At 41.7% G+C, this 25116-nt stretch overlaps 2 protein-coding genes across 23 annotated transcripts in view; one reads left to right on the top strand and one right to left on the bottom strand.

Annotated features, from left to right (window-relative positions):
* NRG4 (neuregulin 4) overlaps nucleotides 1-14467 on the bottom strand; it is a 147840-nt gene extending 133373 nt beyond the window's left edge. For 11 of the 17 annotated variants that reach the window (XR_009209561.1, XR_009209559.1, XR_009209557.1 and 8 more), the window contains exons 1-4: nucleotides 14062-14263; nucleotides 7873-8003; nucleotides 7568-7609; nucleotides 6697-6807 (exon numbers count right to left, since the gene is read on the bottom strand). The gene's annotated coding sequence lies outside the window, so the exon portion shown is untranslated. The other 6 variants (XM_032176111.2, XM_058427150.1, XM_058427151.1 and 3 more) reach the window with 6 other exon arrangements.
* A 115-nt stretch (nucleotides 14468-14582) lies between these two features.
* Nucleotides 14583-25116, top strand: part of TMEM266 (transmembrane protein 266) — a 144808-nt gene continuing 134274 nt past the window's right edge. For 2 of the 6 annotated variants that reach the window (XM_032176077.2, XM_032176073.2), the window contains exon 1: nucleotides 14583-14688. The gene's annotated coding sequence lies outside the window, so the exon portion shown is untranslated. Of the gene's footprint in view, nucleotides 14689-18770; nucleotides 18885-19347; nucleotides 19555-22346; nucleotides 23374-25116 lie in introns of those variants that run through there. The other 4 variants (XM_032176074.2, XM_032176078.2, XM_058427299.1 and 1 more) reach the window with 4 other exon arrangements.

Below are 25116 nucleotides of genomic sequence, written 5' to 3'. Positions count from 1 at the left end.
TCAAAAAACTAAAAATAGAGCTACCACATGACCCAGCAATTGCTCTCTGAGATATACACCCAAAAGAAAGGAAGTCAGTACATCGAAGAGATATCTACACTCCCATGTTTACTGCAGCACTATTCCCAAGAGCTAAGATTTGGAAGCAACCTAAGCATCCATCAACAGATGAACAGATAAAGAAAATTTAGTACATACATACAATGGAGTACTATTCAGCCATAAAAAAAGAACGAGATCCTATCATTTGCAACAACATGGATGGAACTGGAGGTCACTGTTAAGTGAAATAAGCCAGGCACAGAAAAACAAACTTCGCATCTTCTCACTTATTTGTGGGAGCTAAAAATTAAAACAATTTAACTAAGGGAGGTAGAGTGTGGAAAGATGGTTACCAGAGGCTGGGAAGGGTGGAGCAGGGGGCTGGTTGGGGGAAGTGGGGATGGTTAATGGATCCAAATTAGTTAGAAAGGATCAATAAGACCTAGTATTTGCTAGCACAACAGGGTGACTACAGTAAAAAATAATGTAATTGTACATTTTAAAATAACTGAGTATAATTGGGTTGTTTGTAACACACAGGATAAATGCTTGAGGGGATGGATACCCCATTACCCTGATGTGATTATGCACTGCATGCATGTATCAAAATATCTCATGTAACCCATAAATATATATACCTACTATGTTCTCACAAAAATTAAAAATAAAGCAATTTCATTTATAATAACTACAAAAATATATAAAATACCTAGGAATCAATCTAACTAAAGAAGTGAAAGATCTATACAAGCAAAACTATGAAACTCTGATGAAAGAAATTCAAGAGGACACACACAAAAAAGGAAAGATATTCCATACTCATTAATTGGAAGAATTATTGTTAAAATGATAAAACTACCCAAAGCAATTTACAGATTCAACGCAATCTCTATCAAAATGTGAACGGCATTCTTTATAAAAATAGGAAAAAAAATTCTTAAATTTATATGGAACTACCAAAGACTTGGAATAGACAAAGCAATCCTGAGCAAAAAGAACAAAGCTGAAGGCATCACACTACCTGACTTCATTTACTACAAAGCTATGGTAACCAAAACAGCATGGTACTGGCATAAAAACAGACACATAGACCAATGGAACAGAATAGAGAATCCAGATGTAAATCCACACATTTATTGCCAAATCTTCCTTGAACAAGGTGCCATGAACATACAATGGAGAAAGGTTACCAGATGTGGAAGAATTAAACTAGACCCCCAGCTGTCACCATACACAAAAATCAAATCAAAATAGATTAAAGACAAATATTTAATGCTGAAACTATGAAACTACAGAAGAAAACATTGGAGAGATGTTCCATGACATTGGTCTGGGTAAAGATTTTTGGGGTAAGACCTCAAAGGCAACCAAAGCAAAACTAGACAAATGGGATTACATCAAGCTAAAAAGCTTCTGCACAAGGAAACAATCAACAAATTGAAGAGACAGTCCACAGAATGGAAGACTATATTTGCAAACTATCCATCTAACAAAGAATTAATAACCAGAATATATATGGAGCTCAAACAACTCAATAGCAAAAAAAAAAAAGATATAATCTGATTTTTAAATGGGCAAAAGACTTGAACAGACATTTCTCAAAAGAAGACATACAAATGGTCAACATGTGTATTAAAAAAAACACTCAATATGACTAATCAGAGAAATGCAAATCAAAACCACAATGAAATATCATCTAATAATAGATACTGGTAAGGATGTAGAGAAGGGAAAGCCCTCATATAGTGTTGGTGGGAATGTAAATTAGTACAGCCTCTATGCAGAACAGTATGATGGCTTCTCAAAAGCCTAAAAATAGATCTACCATCTGATCCAGCAATTCCACTACTGAGTCTACAACCAAAAGAAAGGAAATCAATATATCAAAGGGCTATCTGCACTCCCGTGTATATTGCAGCACTATTAGCAATAGCCAAAATATGAAATCATCCTAAGTGCCTATCAATGGATGAATAAAGAAAATAGGATATACGTACACACTGGAGTATTATTCATCCATAAAAAAGAATAAAATCCTGTCATTTGCAGCAACATAGATGAATCTGGAGGCCAATTACGTCAAGCAAAATAAACTAAGCACAGGAAGACAAATATCATGTTCTCACTCATATATAGAAGCTAAAAAACAGTGAATCTCATGAAGACAGAGAGTAGAATGGTGGTTACCAAAGGCCATTAAGGATAGAGGAGAGGGAAGGATAAAGGGTGAAAAAAGGAATATAAATGTATTTATTACCACTAAACTGTATACTTAAAAGTGGTAAAGATGGTAAATTTTATATGTATATTTTACCTCAAAAAAAGTGAAAAAAATAGTGTATGGCTGCAGTGTCTGCAAATGTAAAATGATTTAATAATATTCACTTTATATGCTAAATATGAAATAACACAAATTCCCCAAATTAATAATTCATCAAGAATTAAAGTTTCGCCGGGCGCGGTGGCTCACGCTTGTAATCCCAGCACTTTGGGAGGCCAAGGTGGGCAGATCACGAAGTCAGGAGATCGAGGCCATCCTGGCTAACATGGTGAAACCCCGTCTCTACTAAAAAATACAAAAAATTAGCCAGGCGTGGTGGCAGGCGCCTGTAGTCCCAGCTACTCGGGCGGCTGAGGCAGGAGAATGGCATGAACCTGGGAGGCGGAGCTTGCAGTGAGCCGAGATTGCGCCACTGCACTCCAGCCTGGGTGACAGAGCGAGACTCCGTCTCAAAAAAAAAAAAAAAAAAAAAAAAAAGAATTAAAGTTTCAGCCAGACGCAATGGCCTGCAACTACAATCCCAGCTACTTGGGAGGCTGAGGTGGGAGGATCACCTGAGCTCAGGAGTTCAAGACCAGCCTGGGCAACATAGTAAGACCATGTGTCCAAAAAAAATGTTTTTTAATTAGCTGACTGTGATGGCACAGGCCTGTAGTCCCAGCTACTCCAGAAGCTGAGGTGGGAGGATCCCTGGAGCCCAGGAGTTCGAGGCTGTGGTGAGCTATGATCTTGTCACTGTACTCCTGGGTGACAAGAGAAACCCTGTCTCAAAAAAAAAAAAAAAAAAAAAAGTTTCAAAAGCTGGTTGGAGGCTGGGCATGGTAGCTCATGCCTATAATCCCAGCACTTTGGGAGGCTGAGGCAGGCAGATCACTTGAGGCCAGGAGTTTGAGACTAGCCTAGCCAATGTGGTAAAACCCCATCTCTACTAAAAATACCAAAATTAGCCAGGTGTGGTGGTGCATGCCTGTAATTCTAGCTATTTGGGAGGCTGGGGCATGAGAATCACTTGAACCCAGGAGGCAGAGGTTGCAGCAAGCTGAGATCAGGCCACTATACTCCAGCCTGGGCAACAAAACAAGACTCTGACTCAAAAAAAAAAAAGAAAAGCTAGCTGGTGAATGTGATTTATAAACTCTTAAGCTACTGCCACATGGCAATACCAAACTTTCCATTCTTTGCTGCCAGAAATAGTCTTGAATTATGCATGTCTCTAGAAAATGCTATAGCTCTGTAAAGAAATGTAAAGGAGAAAAAAATCACAGTGCTCCCCACCCTCACTACCCTAAGCGCTGCCTCTCATACATACCTTGGTTTTTCTAAAGATTTCCTATGCCCTTGAAGCCTAGAAACTCAGTCTACAATCAATATCCAAATAGAGGCCAGGTGTGGTGGTTCATGCCCGTAATCTCAGCACTTTGGGAGGCCGAGGTGGGTGGATCACCTGAGGTCAGGAGTTCGAGACCAGCCTGGCTAACATGGTAAAACCCCATCTCTACTAAAAATACAAAAATTAGCCGGGCGTGGTGGTGCATGCCTGTGGTCCCAGCTACTCAGGAGGCTGAGGCAGGAGAATGGCTTGAACTCAGGAGGTGGAGGTGCAGTGAGCTGAGATCACGCCACTGTACTCCAGCCTGGGGGACAGAGCAATACTCCGTCTCAGAAAAGAAAAAAAAAAAAAATCAAAATAGGATATGTCTGTCAACATTGTTCCAGGAAAACTTCTCTGAAATAAGAGGGTCAATCAGCCTAGTTGCTTTTCATATGTGTGTGCTCTTCTCAGGCCTGGGGTAATTATCATCCCCTTCCACCTGCAACACACATACACACACACACACACACACACACACACACACTGACCATTTTCCTGAGTATATTTCCTCAGTATACATAACTGGTCATCCTTAACATCTCCTTGCTTACAAAGAAATATTATCTTAAAGTTCCTAATTTTCCCTCAACTTGTGTCTATTTTTTCTCCTACTCAAATGCTTCTTTCATTTCCATTTTATTTGCTCACCCCATATGCACAAGCCTCTTTTTCCTTTTACCTCTGAGCCTCCCATCCTCACTCTCAAACCCTCCTAACCACATTCACTCTACACCCAATTCTTCAACATCTCAGTCATTCTTCCCCTTCTGCCCTATTCATCAAAAATGTCTACTGGAAAGTCTATTTCTTTGAGGACAAACCCTTTGTATCCTAAATTTATTTTTCACTTCTGTGCAGTTCACTTTAATAAAAAGCTGGTTCTCTTTTAGATTACAAGGTGCCTTTTCCAATATAACCACTTACTTCCCTTAATTTCTCCTCTTTCTCTGACTCAGCAGAAAGAACAACAGCCCTTTCCTTGCTCCCACATGCCATTTTCAGATTACCCATACTGTAGCCTATTTCTCATTGCTTGAACTCTCCACCCTATCCACCATTTCGGAGAACTATTCTTAATCCCACTTGAACACACTGTTCTTTAAATCTGTCCTCTTATCCTTCTCTCTAGTCTTGATAGAGATGATACATTAAGAGTCCACAATTCCATTTCTGTCAATGGTAACATATATGTACTTGGAGAGTATTACAAGAGCCAAGAAAAATTATATATGTTAATGATGGTCACACGGCCAAGAATGGAATAAATTGGATAAGACATATGACTATTTCTATGCTCCTAAAATAACTATCATTCTCCATAGTCTTAAAGTTCTATAAGTTTACCTATTCTATCATTAGAAATATATCATGTTAGCCTTAGACATAAATAACCGTCTGCGTTTCAAAGTAAACCATAGCATCATAAGGTTAGAAGACCTAATGATGGGTGTATAAGCGGTAGATAAGCTTTTCTCAGCAGATGTTCACTACTTGGAAGATCTTCTAGAAAGAGGATTCTACAATTTCCCAAAGTAAATAACTACAACCTCAAATATTCTTAATTTCAAAATCTTTGATTTTCGTAATCTATTTTTTCCTGCTGTTTTTCCTTTGTAGAGGTTAGAAAAGAACAGGCACCATCCTCAGTATGACAGCATCTCATCTACTGGAAAAGCATTATTGTCACCCTGAGCCTTTATTTTTTTTTTTTGAAATGGAGTCTCACTCTATTGCCCTGGCTGGAGTACAATAGCACAATCTTGGTTCACTGCAACCTCCGCCTCCCAGGTTCAAGCAATTCTCCTCCCTCAGCCTCCCAAGTAGCTGGGATTATGGGCACTCACCACCACGCTCGGCTAATTTTTTTGTTGTTGTATTTTAGTAGAGACGGGGTTTCACCATGTTGGCCAGGCTGGTCTTGAACTCCTGACCTCCTGATCCGCCCGCCTTGGCCTCCCAAAGTGCTGGGATTACAGGCGTGAGCCACCGTGCCTGGCCGAGCCTTCATTTTTCTAAGCTCAACAACTTGGACTTTTCTCCAGACTCCTGTTCTCCAAAACTAATTTTTTTTTTTTTAAAGATACGGGGTCTCAGTCTGTCACCCAGACTGTGGCACAATGGTTTGATCATAGCTCACTGCAGCCTCGAACTCCTGGGCTCACGCTATCCTCCCACCTTAACCTACCAAGTAGCCGGGACCACAGGTGCGTGCCACCACGCCTACCTATTTTTATTTATTTTTTTATAGAGACGGGCTCTCACTCTGTTGCCCAGGCTGGTCTGGAACACCTAGGCTCAAGCGATCCTCTCGCCTCAGCTTCCCAAAGTGCTCGGATTATAGGCGTGAGTCACTGTGCTCAGCCTAAAACTTGAATTCTATTCATGTTATTTTTAAATCACAAAGACCAGACTTAAACTTAACCAGCAACAGCACTTTGTTGTTTCTACTTTTCTAAATAAATAGTTAACATATAATTGAACAATCTTCTTTTTTTTTTTTTTTTTTTTTTTCTTGAGACGGGAGTCTCGCTCTGTCGCCCAGGCTGGAGTGCAGTGGCGCGATCTCGGCTCACTGCAAGCTCCGCCTCCCAGGTTCATGCCATTCTCCTGCCTCAGCCTCCAGAGCAGCTGGGACTACAGGCGCCCGCCACCACGCCTGGATATATATATATATTTTTTGTATTTTTAGTAGAGACGGGGTTTCACCATGTTAGCCAGGATGGTCTTGATCTCCTGACCTCGTGATCTGCCCACCTCGGCCTCCCAAAGTGCTGGGATTACAGGCGTGAGCCACCGTGCCCGGCCTAATTGAACATACTTCTATACATACAGTCTTCTCAAACAGAATTGAAACCCATAAAATTAAAAATTACAGAATTTTCCATATTGCAGAGACTACCTTATTGTCTCTTAGTTAAATCAAACCAATGATCTAGGATTATAATTAACAAATTATAGCTACATATATAGCCCCAAAACATTAAAAAGAATGAATACTTACCTGATCTGTCCTTGGATGAAAATTTTTCCTCTAAATTGCAGAACAGAGAGGAAACTGGTTCTCTTTTATGGTTCACCACTATTTCTTCTGCTTTAATAGAATTTGTGGCCACTATAAAGAAATAAGCAAGAACAGAATATTTATATAACAATTTTAGTAATACACAAAGAGAAGGAAAGTGGAATATATATGCAAATTTCAAATGAATGTTTTTCTTTTACTTAGTGATACCTCAAAGGACTTTTTAGTAAGAAGCAGAAGTTTTGCTTTTTTGACATGTTTAATTTTTCCCACTTTCACAACTTTTTAAGTCCCAGAAAAACTATCATTACTATTTCCAAATAAAAGGCTAGGAGTTGGGTTAAGAGGGAAATAGAATTTTATGAAAGGATCAGATGGTAGTGAGGAGCCACTTCATACTATGCAAACAGGGATTTTGTAAGGACAAGGAATTACATTTCTTTTATTATGAAAGCTACTTTTTATGTTTTGTGTTCCCCAAGAAAAAAATGTGACACCTATTATCACAGACAGAAGCCTAATATGTCTTGTCATTTTAATAAGGTGGTAGTCTTTGTGGGAAAGAAGAGGAAAAAAAGTAGTATATGATTTTTCTTCCACTTAGAAAGTTAATTTTCCCAAAGAGCTTTTACTTTATATGGCACTAAGATCAAGGCAATAACTCAGATTACCTTAATTATATCAAAGTGGCATATATTAATAATACGAATTTGTATTCCAGTCAATAGTTAGAATGCTACAATCAAGTATTCAGAAGTTTATGGGCTTTCTGCAGTCATACAAATAACGAACATAAAAGGTTTAAGAATAGTATATTTTTGTAACTACAAAACATCAAAAATTTATCTACCTTCAAATTTGATGCTGGTTATTTTTCTGATTCACTTTTAGTCTGTGAGAAAGTAAAAAGACAAATTTTCTCCTTTATGTAAAAATAATCATAGAATCATAAAATCATAAAAATTTAGAGTTAGAAAAAAACTTAGAGAAGTTCTAGATGAAGTAAGTACAAGTCTATCTAAATTAGAGACTTTGATTTATTTCCCTTACTCAAAGTTACGGAATGAACTGGAGCTGGAACTCTGGAATCCAGAATGTTTTTCCTACTACTTAATGATTCCTCAAACTTATTCAGGCACAACTTTGTGTACATACGTGAGGCAGTGAGGCACCAGCGTTGAATTTAAAGTCTCTGAATCACACTGCCCAAGTTTGAATCTCGGTTCCTTACTAGCTGTGTGATCTTGAGCAGGCTACTTAATCCCTCTGTGTCTCAGTTTCTTCATCTGTAAAATGACATTAATAACTATAACTCTCTAATGGGACTGCTATGAAAAAAATAAATTAGTATATATAAAGCACATAGAATGGTGTCTGACATATGGCAAGTATTCCATAAATGTCAGCAATTACTAGGATTCTATCAATAAATACATGGATATGTACTTGATGGTTTTATTTTTATTTATTTTTTATTTTTTGAGACAGAGTCTTGCTCTGTCGCCCAGCCAGGAGTGCAGTGGCACAATCTTGGCTCACTGCAACCTCCGCCTCCTGGTTCAAGCAATTCTCCTGTCTCAGCCTCCTGAGTAGCTGGGACTACCAGCGTATACTACCACGCCCGGCTAATTTTTGTATTTTTAGTAGAGACAGGGTTTCATCATGTTGGCCAGGCTGGTCTCAAACTCCTGACCTCAAGTGATCTGGGATTACAGGCGTAAGCCACTGCACCCGGCCTGTACTTGCTAGGTTTTAAAATAGCCTAATTATACCACAATTGGAATAGTGGATCATTTTTGTGTTTTCAATACATGTATATGCACTCGCTGATATTCCATTTTGGCACATGAATTGTGTAGCCAAAGGAATGGTTCTTCATAGACTACATGCAAAATTCCAAATATTAAACACATAACTGAACTCACTCAAAAACTGAATACCACTCACTTGGTGATCATTTGGGCCCATTTATATACTTAGAACATCTGACCTCCAGAGGGATTTTTTTCTTTTTTTGAGACGGGGTGTCACACTGTCACCCAAGCTGGAGTGTGGTGGTGCAACCTTGGCTTACCGCAAACTCTGCCTCCCAGGCTCAAGCCATCCTCCCACCTCAGCCTCCCGAGCAGCTGGGACCACAAGTGCACACCATCACATCTGGCTAATTCTTAAAATATTTTTGGTGGAGAAGGGGTTTCACCATGTTGCCCAGTCTGATCTTGAACTCCTGAGCTCAAGCAATCTGCCCGCCTCAGCCTCCCAAAGTGCTAGGATTACAGGTATGAGTCACTGCACCCAGACAGAGGGATTATTTTTGTTTTGTTTTGTTTGTTTTTTTGAGATGGAATTCCGCTCTTATTGCCCAGGCTAGAGTGCAGTGGCATGATCTCGGCTCACTGCAACCTCTGCCTCCCAGGTTCAAGCGATTCTCTGGCCTCAGCCTCCTAAGTAGCTGGGATTACAGGCACCCACCACCATGCTCAGCTAATTTTTGTATTTTTAATAGAGACAGAGTTTTGCAATGTTGGGCCAGGCTGGTCTCAAACTCCGGACCTCAGGTCAGAGGGATCATTTTTTTATTACCCCTTCCTCTATGTGATAAAATTATCTTTCAGCAATAATCATGAAATGAAACAATAGGAAAGTGACAGTGGAAATTGTCTTTTATTCAACTCCACTTATATACCAATAGAAAATAAAGTATTATAGTACAAAAAAGGAAATTGTAATGAAATTAACATTTTCAAAAAATAAAAAACATATGCCAATGTACTGGTTTGTTTGCAGTACTAAATAACATTACACCTCTTATTTTCTTGATCTCTTTTTTAGTTTTGAAGCAACTATTAACAATGAAAAAAGAAAAAGGTTCAAAGTTAAATGTATTATTTGAATTCAGTTATTCAAGAGGGGGCCGGGCATGGGGGCTCATGCCTATAATTCCAGCACTTTGGGAGGCTGAGGTGGGTAGATCACTTGAAGTCAGGAGTTGGAGACCAGCCTGGCCAACATGGTGAAACCCTGTCTCTACTGAAAAAAATACAAAAATTAGCCAGGCATGGTGCCGGGCGCCTGTAGTCCCAGCTACTCGGGAGGCTGAGGCAGGAGAATTGCTTGAACAGGGGAGGCGGAGGCCACAGTGAGCCCAGATTGTGCCACTGCACTCCAACCTGGGCAACAGAGCAAAGCCCTGTCTCAAAAAAAATTATTCAAGAGGATAATTCCATGAAACAAAAATATTATACCTCAAAGTTTGCACTATGTTTCACTCTTAAATTTTATAAACAAAAACTCTAAGTGGTCACATAGAACAATGTTGAAGTAATCAAGTACTGTTTCTTCATCCTTATAATCACTGTGCTACCATTGTTTACAAAGAATCTACTGTTTAAATGCAGGAATATGGACCACCAGGGTTGCGAACATGAACTGTGCCTTAAATCTTGAATTACCCTGAACTTTTATGAGTTTACTTGGAAATATATACAACAGCTGAGTCCATGTTTATTGAAGGACAATTGTATGAGTGGGAGTTCTTTAAATTAATTTCCATGTAGGATATACTGTTTATTAAAAAATAATTAAAATGTGCTGATTTGAAGTTTAAATTCATATACTAAAACTTAACACAGACTACAGAAATTGTTTAAAATCCAGATCCATGAGAGATTTTTCATGGAGGACTATTTTATTATTGACACGGTTTAGAATTACTGGTACATAAAAATTACTGGAAATAAAAAACAGTCTTTTAGTGGGTTTATTGTAGTTTAAATTCTCTACAGAAAATGAGAATTACTACTGTCCATACTCAAGATCTACTGTTCTTATTGCCCCACTCTTGGTATGCCATTCAAGGTAAAATCTGCTCTAAGTACTATCTTTGAAGATGGGCTTGCTGCATTAAGTATTCTTAACCTACTTAGGAGAAAACTTTACAATTAATTTTTATTGAGAGCCTACTGAGTCCATGGTATTGTGCTTCGTATTGTATCCACACAGACTGCATCCACATGAATGTCGCTAGTTCCTAATCATATTTATTTGCTAAAGCCATCGCAGCAGGATTTAAATAAAACAAACAAACAAACAAACAAAAAAAAAAACGACTTAGCAGCCAGGCGCAGTGGCTCATGCCTGTAATCCCAACCCTTTGGGAGGCCGAGGCAGGCAGATCACCTCAAGTCAGGAGTTCGAGACCAGCTTGACCAACATGGAGAAACCCCATCTCTACCTAAAGAAAAAAAAATACAAAATTAGCTGGGTGTGTTGGCGCATGCCTGTAATCCCAGCTACTCAGGCAGGCTGATGCAGGAGAATTGCTTGAACCTGGGAGGCGGAGATTGCAGTGAGCCGAGATTGTGCCATTGCACTCCAGCCTGGGCAACAAGAGCGAAACTCAGTCTCAAAAAAATAAATAAATAAATAAAAATAAAAATAAAATTAAAAAATAAAAAACGACTTAGATATTGTATGTACTCAAATTTAAAATAAATACCACACAAAGTCACATATATTCCATTTTTCAGGATTTTACCAACTCAGATTGGCTTCCTACCTGTACATTCCAAATAAGTGAGGTTATATTATAACATTTAGAAGAGCTTTCAAAATATTAACATTTATATCACATTAACAATTTAAGGACTTCGGGCATTATTCAAATTTTCACAAATCACATGGCATCAGATTCACTTGTTCTATTTTCAGAAGCAACTATCTCAAGAGAACAAAAGCTTTAACTCTGCTACCAATCTTTTTCAGACATTCACAGGATCAACGTCATCTCTAATCTATCCTCCCATAAACTTGCAGCTACATACATGTACAAATTTTCCATTTATATGATCCTGGTACTCTTGAAAAGGCAGTCTTTTTAACTAAAAGAAAATCTGACTTACCTCAAAAGGTATCTTGGTATGGGATAGAATGCCAACTACAGCCACGTTAGAAACAAACAGGTATGTCCGGCAAGAAAGTGATATACCAAGCTTAAACCCACAGTTCCACTTCTGCTTTACAGCTCTTATACTTTCCTGTTGCTACTAAGCTCCTTTACTCACAAAATTCCCTCTCATTAGTCACCTGCAGGGTACTGAAGCAGCACCTGTACTATTTATAGCTCTAGGATTCCCCCACCCTTTCCTGTCAATAAGAATCACCTGGGGCGGTTAAAAAAATCACAAGTCAACCCCCTGATATTAGATTTCAAGGTGTTTGAAAGGAGGCTCCAGAATCCGATTTTTTTTTTCTAATCAGCTGAATTTATGACTCACAGAATCTGATTTTAAGCAAGTGTTCCCAAGTGAGTCTTGTAAGCCAGTTAAGTTCAAGAATAATGCTCCAAGTGAAAGCGAGATCTGTGGCAGATCTTCACAGTTCCTCTAGACTAATCAGCCTCAAGGGCTAATCCTCCTCCGGTGTTAGGCCTCAGGGTATTTGAAAACAAGAGAAGGCCCAGTTTGAAGAATGCAGAATGGCATCTCGTCCACACTTGATTTAAGTTTTCAATACCCTAAAAAATTTATCAAAGGGAGATTTTAGTTTGGGGAGGTGCTGTGAAGTAAGACATCACCAGGGGGCAGCATAAAGTTGACAAATTATACATGTTTTGGGATTTTTGACTTCACGCTACACCATGAAATGGTTGCACCTACAATTTCCATTAACTCGGATTACTCAGAAAAGGAAAAAACCCAGAACACTTAAAAGACATAGGTAAACGTTATTAGCATGTAATTTTCAATACAATGGCAATTATATTATAAATATATATTTATAAATATAAATATTTTCTACAATGGCTATTATATTATAAAGAGCCATTGTAGAAAAAAATGTTCCCGTGAAGTAGCATGAACCCGAATTCAAAAAAATTTTATAAGGATACAAAGATTCCTGGTAGAAATTTGAAGTGGTCTTCAAATTTCTCTCAGCAAGTTTCAAAATACTTGTCGTACTCTGAGAGTTAATTAGCGTTATAACTGGATGCTTCTCAATAGTTTCAATCAAATCTTAAGTAGCGTTCTACTAAGGTGGAAAATGGAGTGGATAACAATTTGGGCAAGCTATGCCAAAGCTTTTTCTAAAGAAAGTGTACCTAGTTAAAATGATGTCACCGACTGTCAGAAATCTATAGCTCCCCTCCCATGCATCCTCCATTAATTTTTCTTAACCCATCTCCACTTTCTCTTTTCTACTCCACATTTCTTCCGTCTAGAAATGTAGAAAAATCCTTTGGCAACCCAGGTAGCTTCTACAAGTATCATCTCCAAGTGTTTCTTCCTCTGAAATTCCACCATTAGAGATTAGAGTTGAGTAGGAAATGCTGAAAGGCGAAGGAGGATCTGAAGAAATTTTACATTTTTTTTCTCAGTTTGCCAGAAGTAGATACCCCCTGTATAGATATTCCCGTATAATCCAGGGAAGGTATAATCCAAGACTGTGGGGCAATTCCAAGAGGTGGTTTTGAAGTCCTTCAACTCTACCATTTCCATTATATCCATACTAAAAAAGCTACGGTAGGAAGAAAAGACAAAGGACATTCCTGGGAGGCCAACTGGACCTAATCAAATAAAAACCCTTTAGAAGAGGTACAAGAATCAGAAATCAAGCCTATCTGCAGAGCCAAAAGCCATTCTGAAACTCTGTGTCCTAGAAACAAGGGTTTCCCATCTTTTCAAATATTTTAACATAAAAATGGCAACACCCTATAGGAAAATGGCTATATTTTTAGCAAGAATTGGCGGAGAAGACAAACGATAATAAGCTACTATTAATCCAGAAGCTGCTTAAATGGCCGTATTCACAGCAGCCCTTGCAAACATTAATTAGAAAGAGTTGTGCCCATTATGTGTGAGGACTTTTTTTTTTTAACCACGGACAATATCTGTGGGTGCATCCACATTGCTCAGTGGCTCCGCTTAACCCACCCGGTAACTGGGAACCATGGCCCTAGGACAGGCTTCTCCACCGGGGCGATGCTGCCTCCAAGGGGCGCAATGTTACTTTTTATGCATCAAGCACAGATACACATACAGCACATAAGCAGGTCGACAGTGTATCTGCGGTACTGGAATTTCATGGGGAAAGGAGACGGGGACGTGTAAAAAGCCTTTTTAAGAGTCAGATAACGAAAAACGGAAAAAGAGGAGAAACACGGTCCTACAAGGGTACTGAGCTGAGGCCATCAAATGAATGTACTGACAGGTATTTTTCTCCCAGGCAGCCAACTGAGAGTCAAGGGACTCTGACTGTGCTATGACTCCGGCCACACAGAAAGAGGCGTTATCCCCTCGGTGGCCTCCAAGCGCAGGGGGCACTGCGTGCCGTCCGCTCCCTCACCGGGCGCCCCGCGCGGATGAAACGGAGCAACTGGGAAAGAGCTCTGGAAACTGCAAAGCGCTGCGCCAAAGCGACGGGAGGTTCTCATTCTCAGCTGTACGAAATCCCGCGGGGGTCCTTCGCTTCCCCGAGAGACGCCCTCGGCCTCCGCACTTGTTGCTTCTGCGCCCCGCCCGCCTCCCCGTCAAACCCACCCTTCGCGGCCCCCTCGCCTCTCCACACGCTCGCACTCAGGCCCCGATCCTGCCGCGCGACCCCCTCACCCACGCCACGAAGCCCGCTCTGCGTGGCAGCCCCGGAGACGGCCGAGCCCCCGCCTCCGCCCCCTGCCCAGCTCGGGCCGCCAGCCCCTGCCAGCCGACGCCGCGGTTTCCTAGACAGCCGCGCCGCCGTTCCGCAGCCTCGGGAGCGCGCGTGCGCGCGGCCGGCGGGAGGCGAGGGCGCAGGCGCGGGCCCGGCCAAGCCGCCGGCGCGAGGCCGCGCGCGCGCCCCCGAGCGCGGTGGGCGAAGGGGCGGAGGGAGCGGCGGGGCCGCGAGGGGGCGGGGGGGCGGAGAGGGGAGCCCCGGGAGCGCGAGCCGCGGCCAGCGCCGCTGCAGAGCCGAGCGAATCCCGAGCCCGGGCAGCAGGTATGTGTCCTCACAGCCGGCCGCGGCTGGAGCTTCCCCTGCCTCACTGCCCAAGTCCTGTGGTCGGGGCGGGGGGTGGGGGGACCGGTCAAGGTTTGCAGGATGCGTGCTCGGAAGGGCTGGGATCTTGCTGCTGACCTTCATCCCCCTGGCCGGGGGAGCCAGGCGAGGGTGCGTGGGGCAGCCCAGGGCTTCAGCTCCAGCCTGGGGACCTGCTTCTTGTCACATGCTTCTTATTTATTTTTGCAAACTGCCCTGGTTCGGGTCCAGCTGCAGATGCCTTACCTCCCATTCTTTGCCTCCGTGTGCCATCTTGCATTTATTAATAAAACATGCAAGCTGGAAGGGGGGGTTGCTGCTGGGGGGAATCCCATTGCAGTATGGCAAGCGGGCGCCTATTTTCGGTTTTCAAACATGGTATAGAGGTGGAAATCCCACACCCTGAGGATTTGTGGCTTGGTTGGTCGTGACCACTTCCTAGTGGGCTTCCCCCGTTTGTCGGGAGGTGCCCCAGCGGCAGAATGGGCTGTCTGGAAGGGATGGTGGGTTTTCACCGTCAGGCCAGAATCCCCTTTAGGGGACAGGTGCAAGCTAGGGCAGGCAGTCCCCTGCTTGCTAACTTGCCAGGGAGGCTTAAACCTAGAAAATTGTCTCCCTTGATGGCCGAGAAAAGGCCTTCAGCAGAATCCCTGGGACTTGCATACTCAAACTCATTACGGTTTTGCATCTGAACGTGACTAAAGCTAGCCACCTGTTGGAAGTCAGACCCCATGAAACCCCCCCCATAATCTAGCTCACCCATCCCTGTTTCACAGTCACCAATACTGAGCTAGCAATAGGCCCATATGGGTTCCTTCTATCCTCTTTAATGCTGCTTGGCTTTTGTTTCTTTTAAAATAAGACCTACCTATGATTTGATGCCCTATATGTTAGAGGTTAAAATTATATGATTTGTTTATATTCCATACACCTATCACATCATATCCTAAAGACTGAATTTCTCTTCAGTGCATGTGTTTATGTCCCTGGCTTTTCACCTTGCTTTGAACAACAGTGGGAAAATGGGATGTATATAACTGCTTACCTCCTCCCCCAAATACCTCCACCCTAAAATATTGTGATGAAAAGAATAGTAAGAGCTAGAAGCAAAAAATGAAAATGGTTATCACAAGATGTTGGGATATGATAGCTGAACTGTAATTGCTTCTAAAATATGGTCTGAGTGTCACATCTAATCACGAGAAGGACATGTTTCTTAAATGTTCATATGTACCAGGTACTGAGCTAAAACTAGTTGTGTATGATCTCATTTAGTCCACACAACAAACCTCTTACGTCCATGTTGAAGATGAACAAGCTAGGACTTAGAAAGGTTAACTAACTTGCCCAAGGTCACACAGTCAGGGACAGGGTAAGGATGCAAACTCAAACGCATGGGGATACTGGAGGTGGGGAGCCCTGAGGGGGCTTTTCCTCCAGGTGCGGCTGCTCCATGTACCTTTTCATTAAAATCAAGCTTATGCATGAGCACGTTGACTTGGGTCTGATTTTCCATTTCATAGATTCTGCACCAACTTTGTGGCTTTCCAGTAAGAAAAGCTGTTGTTTCAGAATGGGTCAGTATGGAATTTTTTGAGGTGGCACTAAACCTATAAAAAGTGGGGTCCAAGATGTGCTTCCATTTAATTCTCCCACACAAGGAGTTGAGTTTAAAAAGTTGTTTCCCTCCAGATTTAAACCCATAAAACGTATATGCATCAAGTAGAATGAATCACTCCCGTTTTCCATTATTGCATCCCACCCTACACTCCTTGCTGCCCTGCACACTATCTTCTGGTCTCACTGCCAGTCATCAGAGCAGCATTGTCTATCACACTTGCCTGTGAGTGCCTTAATGGGAGGAAGGAATCCATCCATACCAGCCGTGGATCGTAATCCAGTCTCTCTATGATTGTAGCAATTGTGCATTCAAAGTTCTTGGAATCTGTGCATTCAGCTATGGATGTGTATTTAATCATTTTTTAAAGTGCGTTATTATAATGCAGGTATTGGATTTTGTTAAACATTCCTAGCAGTTCTCATGGACTTAGAAATTGCTGTAGTTGCATCAGTGAAAATTCACCCAGTGGGGCTAATAGCTTTTCTACTCAGGTCACATAGATGAGATAGTGGTGAGAAAGGTATAGGTGAATAGAAGGAATTATTTGGAAGGTATATCCCATACAAATAACAGCTTTCAATTATAAATTGATGAATAATATTAAGTAGGAAATATAAGACTATCTCTTTTAATTTTATAAGCTCTGGTTTTACCTTGGTCAATGTGATTGGTTTTAGAGCAACATGATGTTACCTTTTTCATTACACTGTGTTCTTTTGAAACAGTATAGCGGTTTGTACATAGTATTCTTGCCTCGTGGAAAACACTGAGTTTAGGAGGAGCACATTCCCTGGTGTTTACAGAAATGCTGAGACAGGATCTTTCTGTCTTGGGGATTTCTAGTCTATGATCAGATAAACTCAAGATGAGTCCTGATGTTACTGGGCAAGAAGCAGAAAACGAGAGGGGTTACTTGATTTCTGGGGAGGAAATGAGTTTTCCTATGGGAAGCATCACTATCTTCTTCAGTTGGGAGTCTCATGATTGAAGAGTTTGAGAAACTGACTAGTCTGCTGTCTTCCATTCAAGCAGGATTTCATTTAATGCAGAGCTGAGAAGGCTTTATCGTGCAAAGGCCAATTCAGGAAATATAAAAATGTTTCTGGACTACCTTTTTTTTCTCTTGAAACATGTATTTAAACTGGGAAAGTCATATGGGAAACTATTAATGCTTAAGCATAATTTTTTTATTCCCTTCACGAGAGTTTTTGGGACAGTGGGGGAAAAGTTTTCCAAGCTATGAAACTCACATGTCTTGTGGTGACTGATTATAATGAATATTTTAGTACATTGTTGAATAAAACACTAAAACTGGGATATTTGTTTTTCCTTGATCGATCTTATAAGCTACTTCATTGTGAAATATGTTTTTTCTTAAAGTATTTCTTAATTTAGTATTCTTTAAAATGAGATTTTTATTCAGTTGTTGACAATCTTGAATCACAAAAGAAGTTCAAAGATTACTTTGAAATACTTTATTTTCATCAGTCTCTCTTTCTTACTATGGCTGTCGTGTGCTGTGTCCTGTGATAGGAAGTTTCACATCCCATATTGCAGTGACCACTCTTTGTGGTCAACTGTTTATAGATAAGAAGTAGGGGAGCCCAAGGTATATGACCTAAGGGGCAGGAGCCAAGATTTGAGCCCAAGTCAGCACAGCTCAAACTCTGGGCTCATTCCCTTTTGAACTCTGACTGCAAGATGAAGCGCTCTCTGCCCCATAGTTCTCTGGCCTCCCATCCTATTCTGCTCCATCCGCACTGGCTTCCTTGCTGTTCCCCCTACCCCAGGCCCTTAGCACTAATGGTTCTCTCCCCTGGAATACTCTTCCCACAGATGTCTTCATGGTCCCTCGCCTCATTTCAGCTTTGCTCATAGTCTAACCACTCCTTTAAAACTACCCCCACTCCCACAGCATCCTATTCCTCCTCCCTGGTTTGCTTTTATTCATAGCACCTCCTAGCATACTATATTAATTAGTTGTTAAGTGTATTGCCCATCTCCCCCATGGAATGAATGCTCCGAAGGGCAGGGGTTCTGTCTATTTTGTTCACTCCCCCAACTCTGGTACCGTGAAAAAAGAATCAATAAATCACTATGGCATCCTTGAATCTTTCCAGCTTCCCACACTTTTTGTTTTTGTTAGTCCTCACTGTTCTCTGTAGTGAGCAATGAAACCTCTAAAATGCAAAAGCTTTATGTGTTGTTTGGGGGAACAGCAAGAAAGTGGAGAAGAATCGGGAAAGATCTGGCTTATTCTTGAGCCGGTATTGGGGAGAGAGGAACCTGTAAAGATGGGGAAAAAGTCGCCTGAGGTTGGGATGTGTGACAAGGCAGCAAATGGTACGTGGGGAGATGGTCTGGGATGGAGAAGAGATCTGTGTGGGTTCCCTTATAATGGGGATGCATAATGTTTTTGAAGAGCTTCCAAAGGAGACTGGATTCCTTCAGCCAACCATCAACTGTCCCAGTGGCCTGAGTCACTAGAAAGGAAAAGGAACCTACGGTCATTCCTACTGGCTTTTTACACAGACAGGTAAATCCTTGCACTGCCTGCATTATTAGCCTGTTGCATTTTTTTAAACATTAAATACCTGTTGGTGTCATCCCTGTTTGAGCCAGGGTCTGAGAGTTCATTGCCAAATCACTTACCCCATGTGTCTGAGAAGCATCACAGCCTGAGATCTCTTTGGTGTAAGCAGTCCCAGGAAGGACTCTACGTATGTCTTTCATTCATCTATTGTTTGCAGTAGTTCTTGGGCCGCAGCAAAATCATAGGCACTTTGGGGACTGATTCATCTGTAGAACACTTTAGAATGGACTACACTGGGGTGCTAAAGGGAGTTCATGGTTATGGGAAGAAGCCTGAGAGAAACTGCTCCTCAGCCACAAAGGCCTCCTCTCCTCCTCCCGGATGGCTTTAATTGCTGCCCTAGGCAGTCTGAATTACCCACCAGGAGAGGATTTCCCCTTCAAAAAACACAGCCTCCCTAAAACTGCTTCTGATTTGTAATAGAAACTACTTAGTAGCTAGGACAGAGGCTGGTAACTCCTATTCCCAGAACTCATTAAAACAAGGAATTTTAATAAGTATTTTTGCCCTTTGCAGCCCAGGTTTTTGGAAGTCCAGGCAGCTGTTCTCCAGATTTCACCGTCAAGCCGCAATGCATGCAATGCTTCAGCTTCTTTCCCTTGGCTCAAAACAGGTCTGAAGCAAGTTATTTTATCTACGATTCCCTCACACTATCCCACCCTGGTTACACAATTGCCATTTTCTCCAGCCAATACAATGCATAAGGCCAATTAACCTTCTGCCCATGACAGTTTCCTTTGAAATAGTCAAATCTTTGTACTTTACCTGAATTTGATGCAGGGCTTTTAAAAAACAATTTCTCTGACACTTGCTAATTCTCCTTTAACTATGACTTCTAAAATTTGTTAGCTTTGCCCATCAAAACAAAAGAACAAGGTGAAACATATTGCAATTCCTCAATAAAGAAAAGGTTCCATTGTTTTGGGACATAGTCTCAAAAGAAAAGCTTGGAAATTTCTCTTCCATCTCTCCCTGTCTTTTAACTGTCAGTTTCTAGGCAAGGCTCTATCTGCTATCACTCCCCTTCTTGATACCCTGCAAGGAGCTCCTGCCCCCACCCCTCTACTGAAACAGAACTCTTAAAGGTCACCGGTGATTGCCTAATATAAATCCAATGGCTGTTTCTCAGATTTCGTTCATGATGGCTCAGCAACATCTGACCCCATTGACTTCCTCTACTCTTTGAAATGCTGTCTGTCGGCAGCTCCTTCCTACCGGTGTCCGTGTCTATCTGGTCTCTCCTCTGCTGTCAAGCTTCCTGTTCTATCAAGAGGCAGTCTGAAGTGGTTAAGAGTGTGGGCTCTGCCTATGATGCGAATCCTGGCTCTAGCACTTGCTAGAGTAGCTTTGAGTAAGTGATTTAACCCTCGTACCTCAGTGTCCTCATGGTAAAATGGGGGAAGAGTAGCTACGGCAGAGGATTAAATAGTATGCTTAGTAAAGGGTAAGCACCCAACAAATGCTATTTTTTTTTAATCATATAACTTCCTGTGTACATGCCTGTAACTTCAGAATAAAACCCTAATGCCTCCCTGTGGCCATCAGGACCTCTAAGATCCGGTTCTCATTTAGTTTGCTTATATCTCAGACCCTCCCCAGTGTGCGTCCACTTCTGAGGCTTTGTCCCTTGCACTCCCCGCTCAACCACCCTCACCTCTTCCTATTCTGCCCCTCCTTCCCTGGCCAGAGGAGGGAAGAATGCCGAGGGCTGCCCCTGCCCAGGAGCCACCAAGCACAGCCTGCTTTGTAACAGAAGACAGCCTCCCTTGGGCATGGAGCCTATCTCTCTCAGACAGAGTATGAATTACTTAAGGGCACCAGCTGTGATTTATACTTTTAAAAAATATCTTCCTCAGTATTTAGCACTATAACTTTACACATAGTGGGAATTTAACTCATATCTTTTAACTGCCAAAACATTATAGTTTTACTTGGCCCTTCCAAAATCCTTTTTCCTCCTAAATTGAAACCTGTATTGATCAGTCCTGGAGCTCATGTAAGCTTGATATGGGATAATTAAGTCAACACCACAGGAAGAGTTACCCATGTCAGAACCTTTTTGGAACGAGGAGGGATATATAGAAATAATTAAAATAATGGGAGCCCAGGGAATAATTTAATGCTTTTAAAAAGTAGCTTGAAATCCTACCAACCTATAAAGCTGTTAGAATTTTTAAGAAGTGTTTAGAAGTTTTTTCTATACTCTCTACTCTCAGAATAAAATGAGCTGTAAAGCTGTGAGTATCAAATCTATCAACCCTTCAGACCTTGCTATAGGCCTGCTCTGGAGCCACTATGTTCTAGTCCTGCTTGCTTTCTCCTTCCTGCCCTGGTGAAGAGGACATTGAAGTTGGATGAAAATCAAAGGAAGGGCTGCCTACTTAAAAAAAAAAAAAAAAAATTAACCCCTTTATTGGCGGTGTGAGTTGGCCTGGCAAAGACAGCCTAAGATTTCATCGGCATCTGCTGTGCGTGTCCCTGGGGTCATGAAGAGTGCCAGAGCTGTGCTGCCAGTATAAGAGATTCCCACCCCACAACCCTGGAAGCCACAAAGGACCATATGCTTTGCATCTTGAGATTCTGTAGCAGAGTTTCTCAACTTCAACACTGTTGACACATGGGGCCAGGTAATTCTTTGTTGCAGGGGGCTGTCCTGTGCATTGTAGAATATTTAGCAGCATCCCCGACCCTTACCCACTAGATGCCACTGGTACTACCACGATTACCCCCCATCCTCAGTGGTGACAACCAAAAATGTCTCCAGAAATTGCCAAATGTCCCCTAGGGTGCAAAGTCACCCCCATTTGAGAACCATTCTCCATAGGATCAATACAGAAAACTCAGCATCTTTCTAGTTTGAAGAATACAGAACTTAGATAGTTTGGGTCAAATGAAGATGAAGATTGGGCTATAATATACATGAAAGGTAAATTTGGGTTTGAAATCACACAGACAAGAAAAATTTAGAGTCTATAAGCAGTTGTAGATTAAATCATAAATAAGGAGATGTAAACAAATTACAGAAATGCAGACCATCTTCTTACTCCTAAAGGCCTCAGGTCTAGATGCAACAGCACATTCTGGGACTATTAAAATCATCCTTGGGGCTGGGTGTGGTGGCTCACACCTATAATCTCAGCACTTTGGGAGGCCAAGGAGTGCGGATCACCTGAGGTCAGGAGTTTGAGACCAGCCTGGCCAACATGGAGAAACCCCATCTCTACTAAAAATACAAAAAATTAACTGGGTGTGGTGGCACATGCCTGTACTCGGGAGGCTGAGGCAGGAGAATCACTTGAATCCTGGAGGCAGGATTGCAATGAGCCGAACCTAGACAACGCTCGTTCAAAAAAAAAAAAAAAGAAAGAAACAATCTGGTTGTATTTAAGAGCTTAAAGTATGCAATGACACATCCTGTGACTGTTAAAATAATCCTTGGGGTATGTTTTTGTGGGGGGCATTGTAATTTAAGTGCTCAAAGTACTTGTCGGCCTTTGACAATAAGTATATCAAACCAAAAATAATTAATATTTCTGGAGAAATCTGAAATATTTGATTATGACTGGAGGGAATTATATTTGACCTGCAAAGGGCCAGCTCTCCCCACCAGAGCCTGCTTCTGACCATAAAGCCACTCTAAGACAGCACTTCCAGGTGCTGCATAAAGTAGAACTGACAAGGTACTTTGTGCTTTTGTGAAAGGCCACAATTGCTCAGTAATCTTCATGGCTCTTAGAAAATTTAGCTGGAGACTTGTGATTTAAAACCCACCTCCAATTGACAGTCATCATTATTTTCTTTCTAAATGCAGTAGCAGAAATTGCATGCCATACCCAAAGGCTAAAAGTGACAGTTAAAATACATACTTTCTGAAAAACTTTAAGGCCCCAACTTTGGGAGAGACCTGATTTGGCCAGAGATTACCTTTGGCTTGTTAATTGCCCTAGGGATGGGAAAGTGTTTACACAGATGATCTCCAAAATGTTCCCTACGAATAGTCTAGAAATAAGCCTTGTGCAGTTTCTCAAAAGGAGGCAAGGTAGAATTACTAATTCCATAGACAACTGTATCTTCAGTGTTCTAGACTTGTGCTAACAGGTGGAAGGAACTCCAAAGATCATATCCAGTACTGTGGACTGAGTTGTATCCCCTCCAAAAAGTATATATATATGTTGAAGCCCTAACCCCCAATGTGACTTATCAGGAGCTAGGGTCTTTAGGAGATAATAAAGGATAAATGATGTCATAAGGGTCGGTCCCTAATCTGATAGTACTGTACCATTATAAAAAGAGGAAGAAAGATACTATCTCTCTCTCCTGCTTCCATGTGAGGACACATTGAGAAGGTGGCTGTCTGCAAGCCAGGAAGAGAGCCGTTACCAGAACTTGACCATGCTGGCATCCTGATCCAGGACTTCCAGCCTCCAGAACTGTAAGAAAATAACTTTCTGTTGTTTAAGCCACCCAATCTATGATATTCTGTTATGGCAGCCTGCACTAACTAATACATCCAGCATCCTTGTTGTACAGATGAAGAAACTGGATCCAGACAGGTAGACTTGCAAGAGGTCAAGCTACTAATGAGTGGCAGGGCTGGAACATGGTGCCTGTGCTTTGTGACTCCTAGCCTAGTGTACATTCTCCTTCCCACACTTTCTCCCGTCATATGGTCATCTTATTTATCATCTCTAGAACCTACAGCACATCACTTCTGTGGGCATCAGGGTCCTTATGCTTGCCCTGTTTATCTCAGGATTGTTGCAAGGATCAGTGACATAGTAGAAAAAAGATAGTTTAAGTTTCCAAACTACAAAATATTTTACAAACATGCCATACTGAACTCAGATTCGGCCTAGTTAGCAGGAATCTATCTGCCTCTGGAAATTGTAAGTCTAGTCAAGTAGGTAGCTCTGTGCACTAGGCTAGGTCGACTCATGGGTGGGTTGGCTGTTGGCTTTAGGGAATAGATCAAAGGACAGAGGAGGCAGGAGGAGAAAGGGCCTGGTTTGGTGATGAACCATCTCAAGTGAGATGATTGCTCTTCTCTTTGGTTGAGTTGTAAAAGCTGAGGTTGATATGAGTTTGCATAGTAAGAGGAATGTTCCTCTTAAAGAGGATAGACTATCAGAGCTGGAGGAGACCTTAAGAGCTCAAGGTACCAGCCAGAGTCTCTGGTGTTAAGCCACAGAAACATACCCTGGTGGGCCGGGTGTGGTGGCTCACACCTGTAATCCCAGCATTTTGGGAGGCCAAGGCAGGTGGATCATCTGAGGTCAGAAGTTCGAGATCAGCCTGGTCAACACGGTGAAACCCCATCTCTACTAAATACAAAAAATTAGCGGGGCATGGTGGTGCACGCCTGTAGTCACAGCTACTCGGGAGGCTGAGGCAGGAGAATTGCTTGAACCTGAGAGGTGGACTTTGCAGTGAGCCAAGATCATTGCCACTGCACTACAGCCTGGGCTACCGAGTGAGGCTCTGTCTCAGAAAAGAAAAGAAAAAAAAAAAGAAACCTACCCTGAGGAACTTCAGCAGCAATGACAATTTATAAACTATAAGATATTGTACAACTGTGAATACCATTATCAGCTCAACTTTTATTGCATTTATTGAATATTATGCAACCTTTATTGCATTTATTGAATATTCCTAATATTGAAGTAGATCAGGAAGGACTGTGTTTATCTGGGAGTAAGAAAATCTGAAAAACAGTCACTTAAATAGGTGGGTATCTTATTTTCCTTGTGTAAAAAGTCTAGAGGCAGAAATCCAGGGCTTGTCCGGCTGCTCAGGGCTGTCATCAGAGGCTGAGGTTCAATTTAGCAGTCTGTTCATGGTCATGGATGGTTGCTTCACCTCCAGGCATTTCATCTGTGTTCCAGTTAGGAAGAAGGAGGAAGGATGAAGATGAAGCATGAAAGCCTTTTTCCTTCCAGGTTTTGCCTTCATATTGGAGAAGGGACTTATTTCTTTATTTTATTCATCAGAACTGTATCACATGACTACTTCTGAATGCTAAGGAGTCTGGAAATTCAACTGTTTTGCTTTGGCCTCTAGAATAGAGGGAGACAAGGAAGAAAGGAATTGAAATGGGGGCTGTGAGCCAAGCATGTTTATGACAGAAGAACATGGGCACTTCTGCAGAGTCATAAGGTCTTAGAGAGCCAGTCCAGAA

This window comes from Hylobates moloch, unplaced genomic scaffold (assembly GCF_009828535.3).
Source record: "Hylobates moloch isolate HMO894 unplaced genomic scaffold, HMol_V3 SCAFFOLD_14, whole genome shotgun sequence".
Taxonomy (NCBI): Eukaryota; Metazoa; Chordata; class Mammalia; order Primates; family Hylobatidae; genus Hylobates; species Hylobates moloch.
Note: the sequence above shows the minus strand (reverse complement) of the source record. Positions and strands in the feature narration are given on the sequence as shown.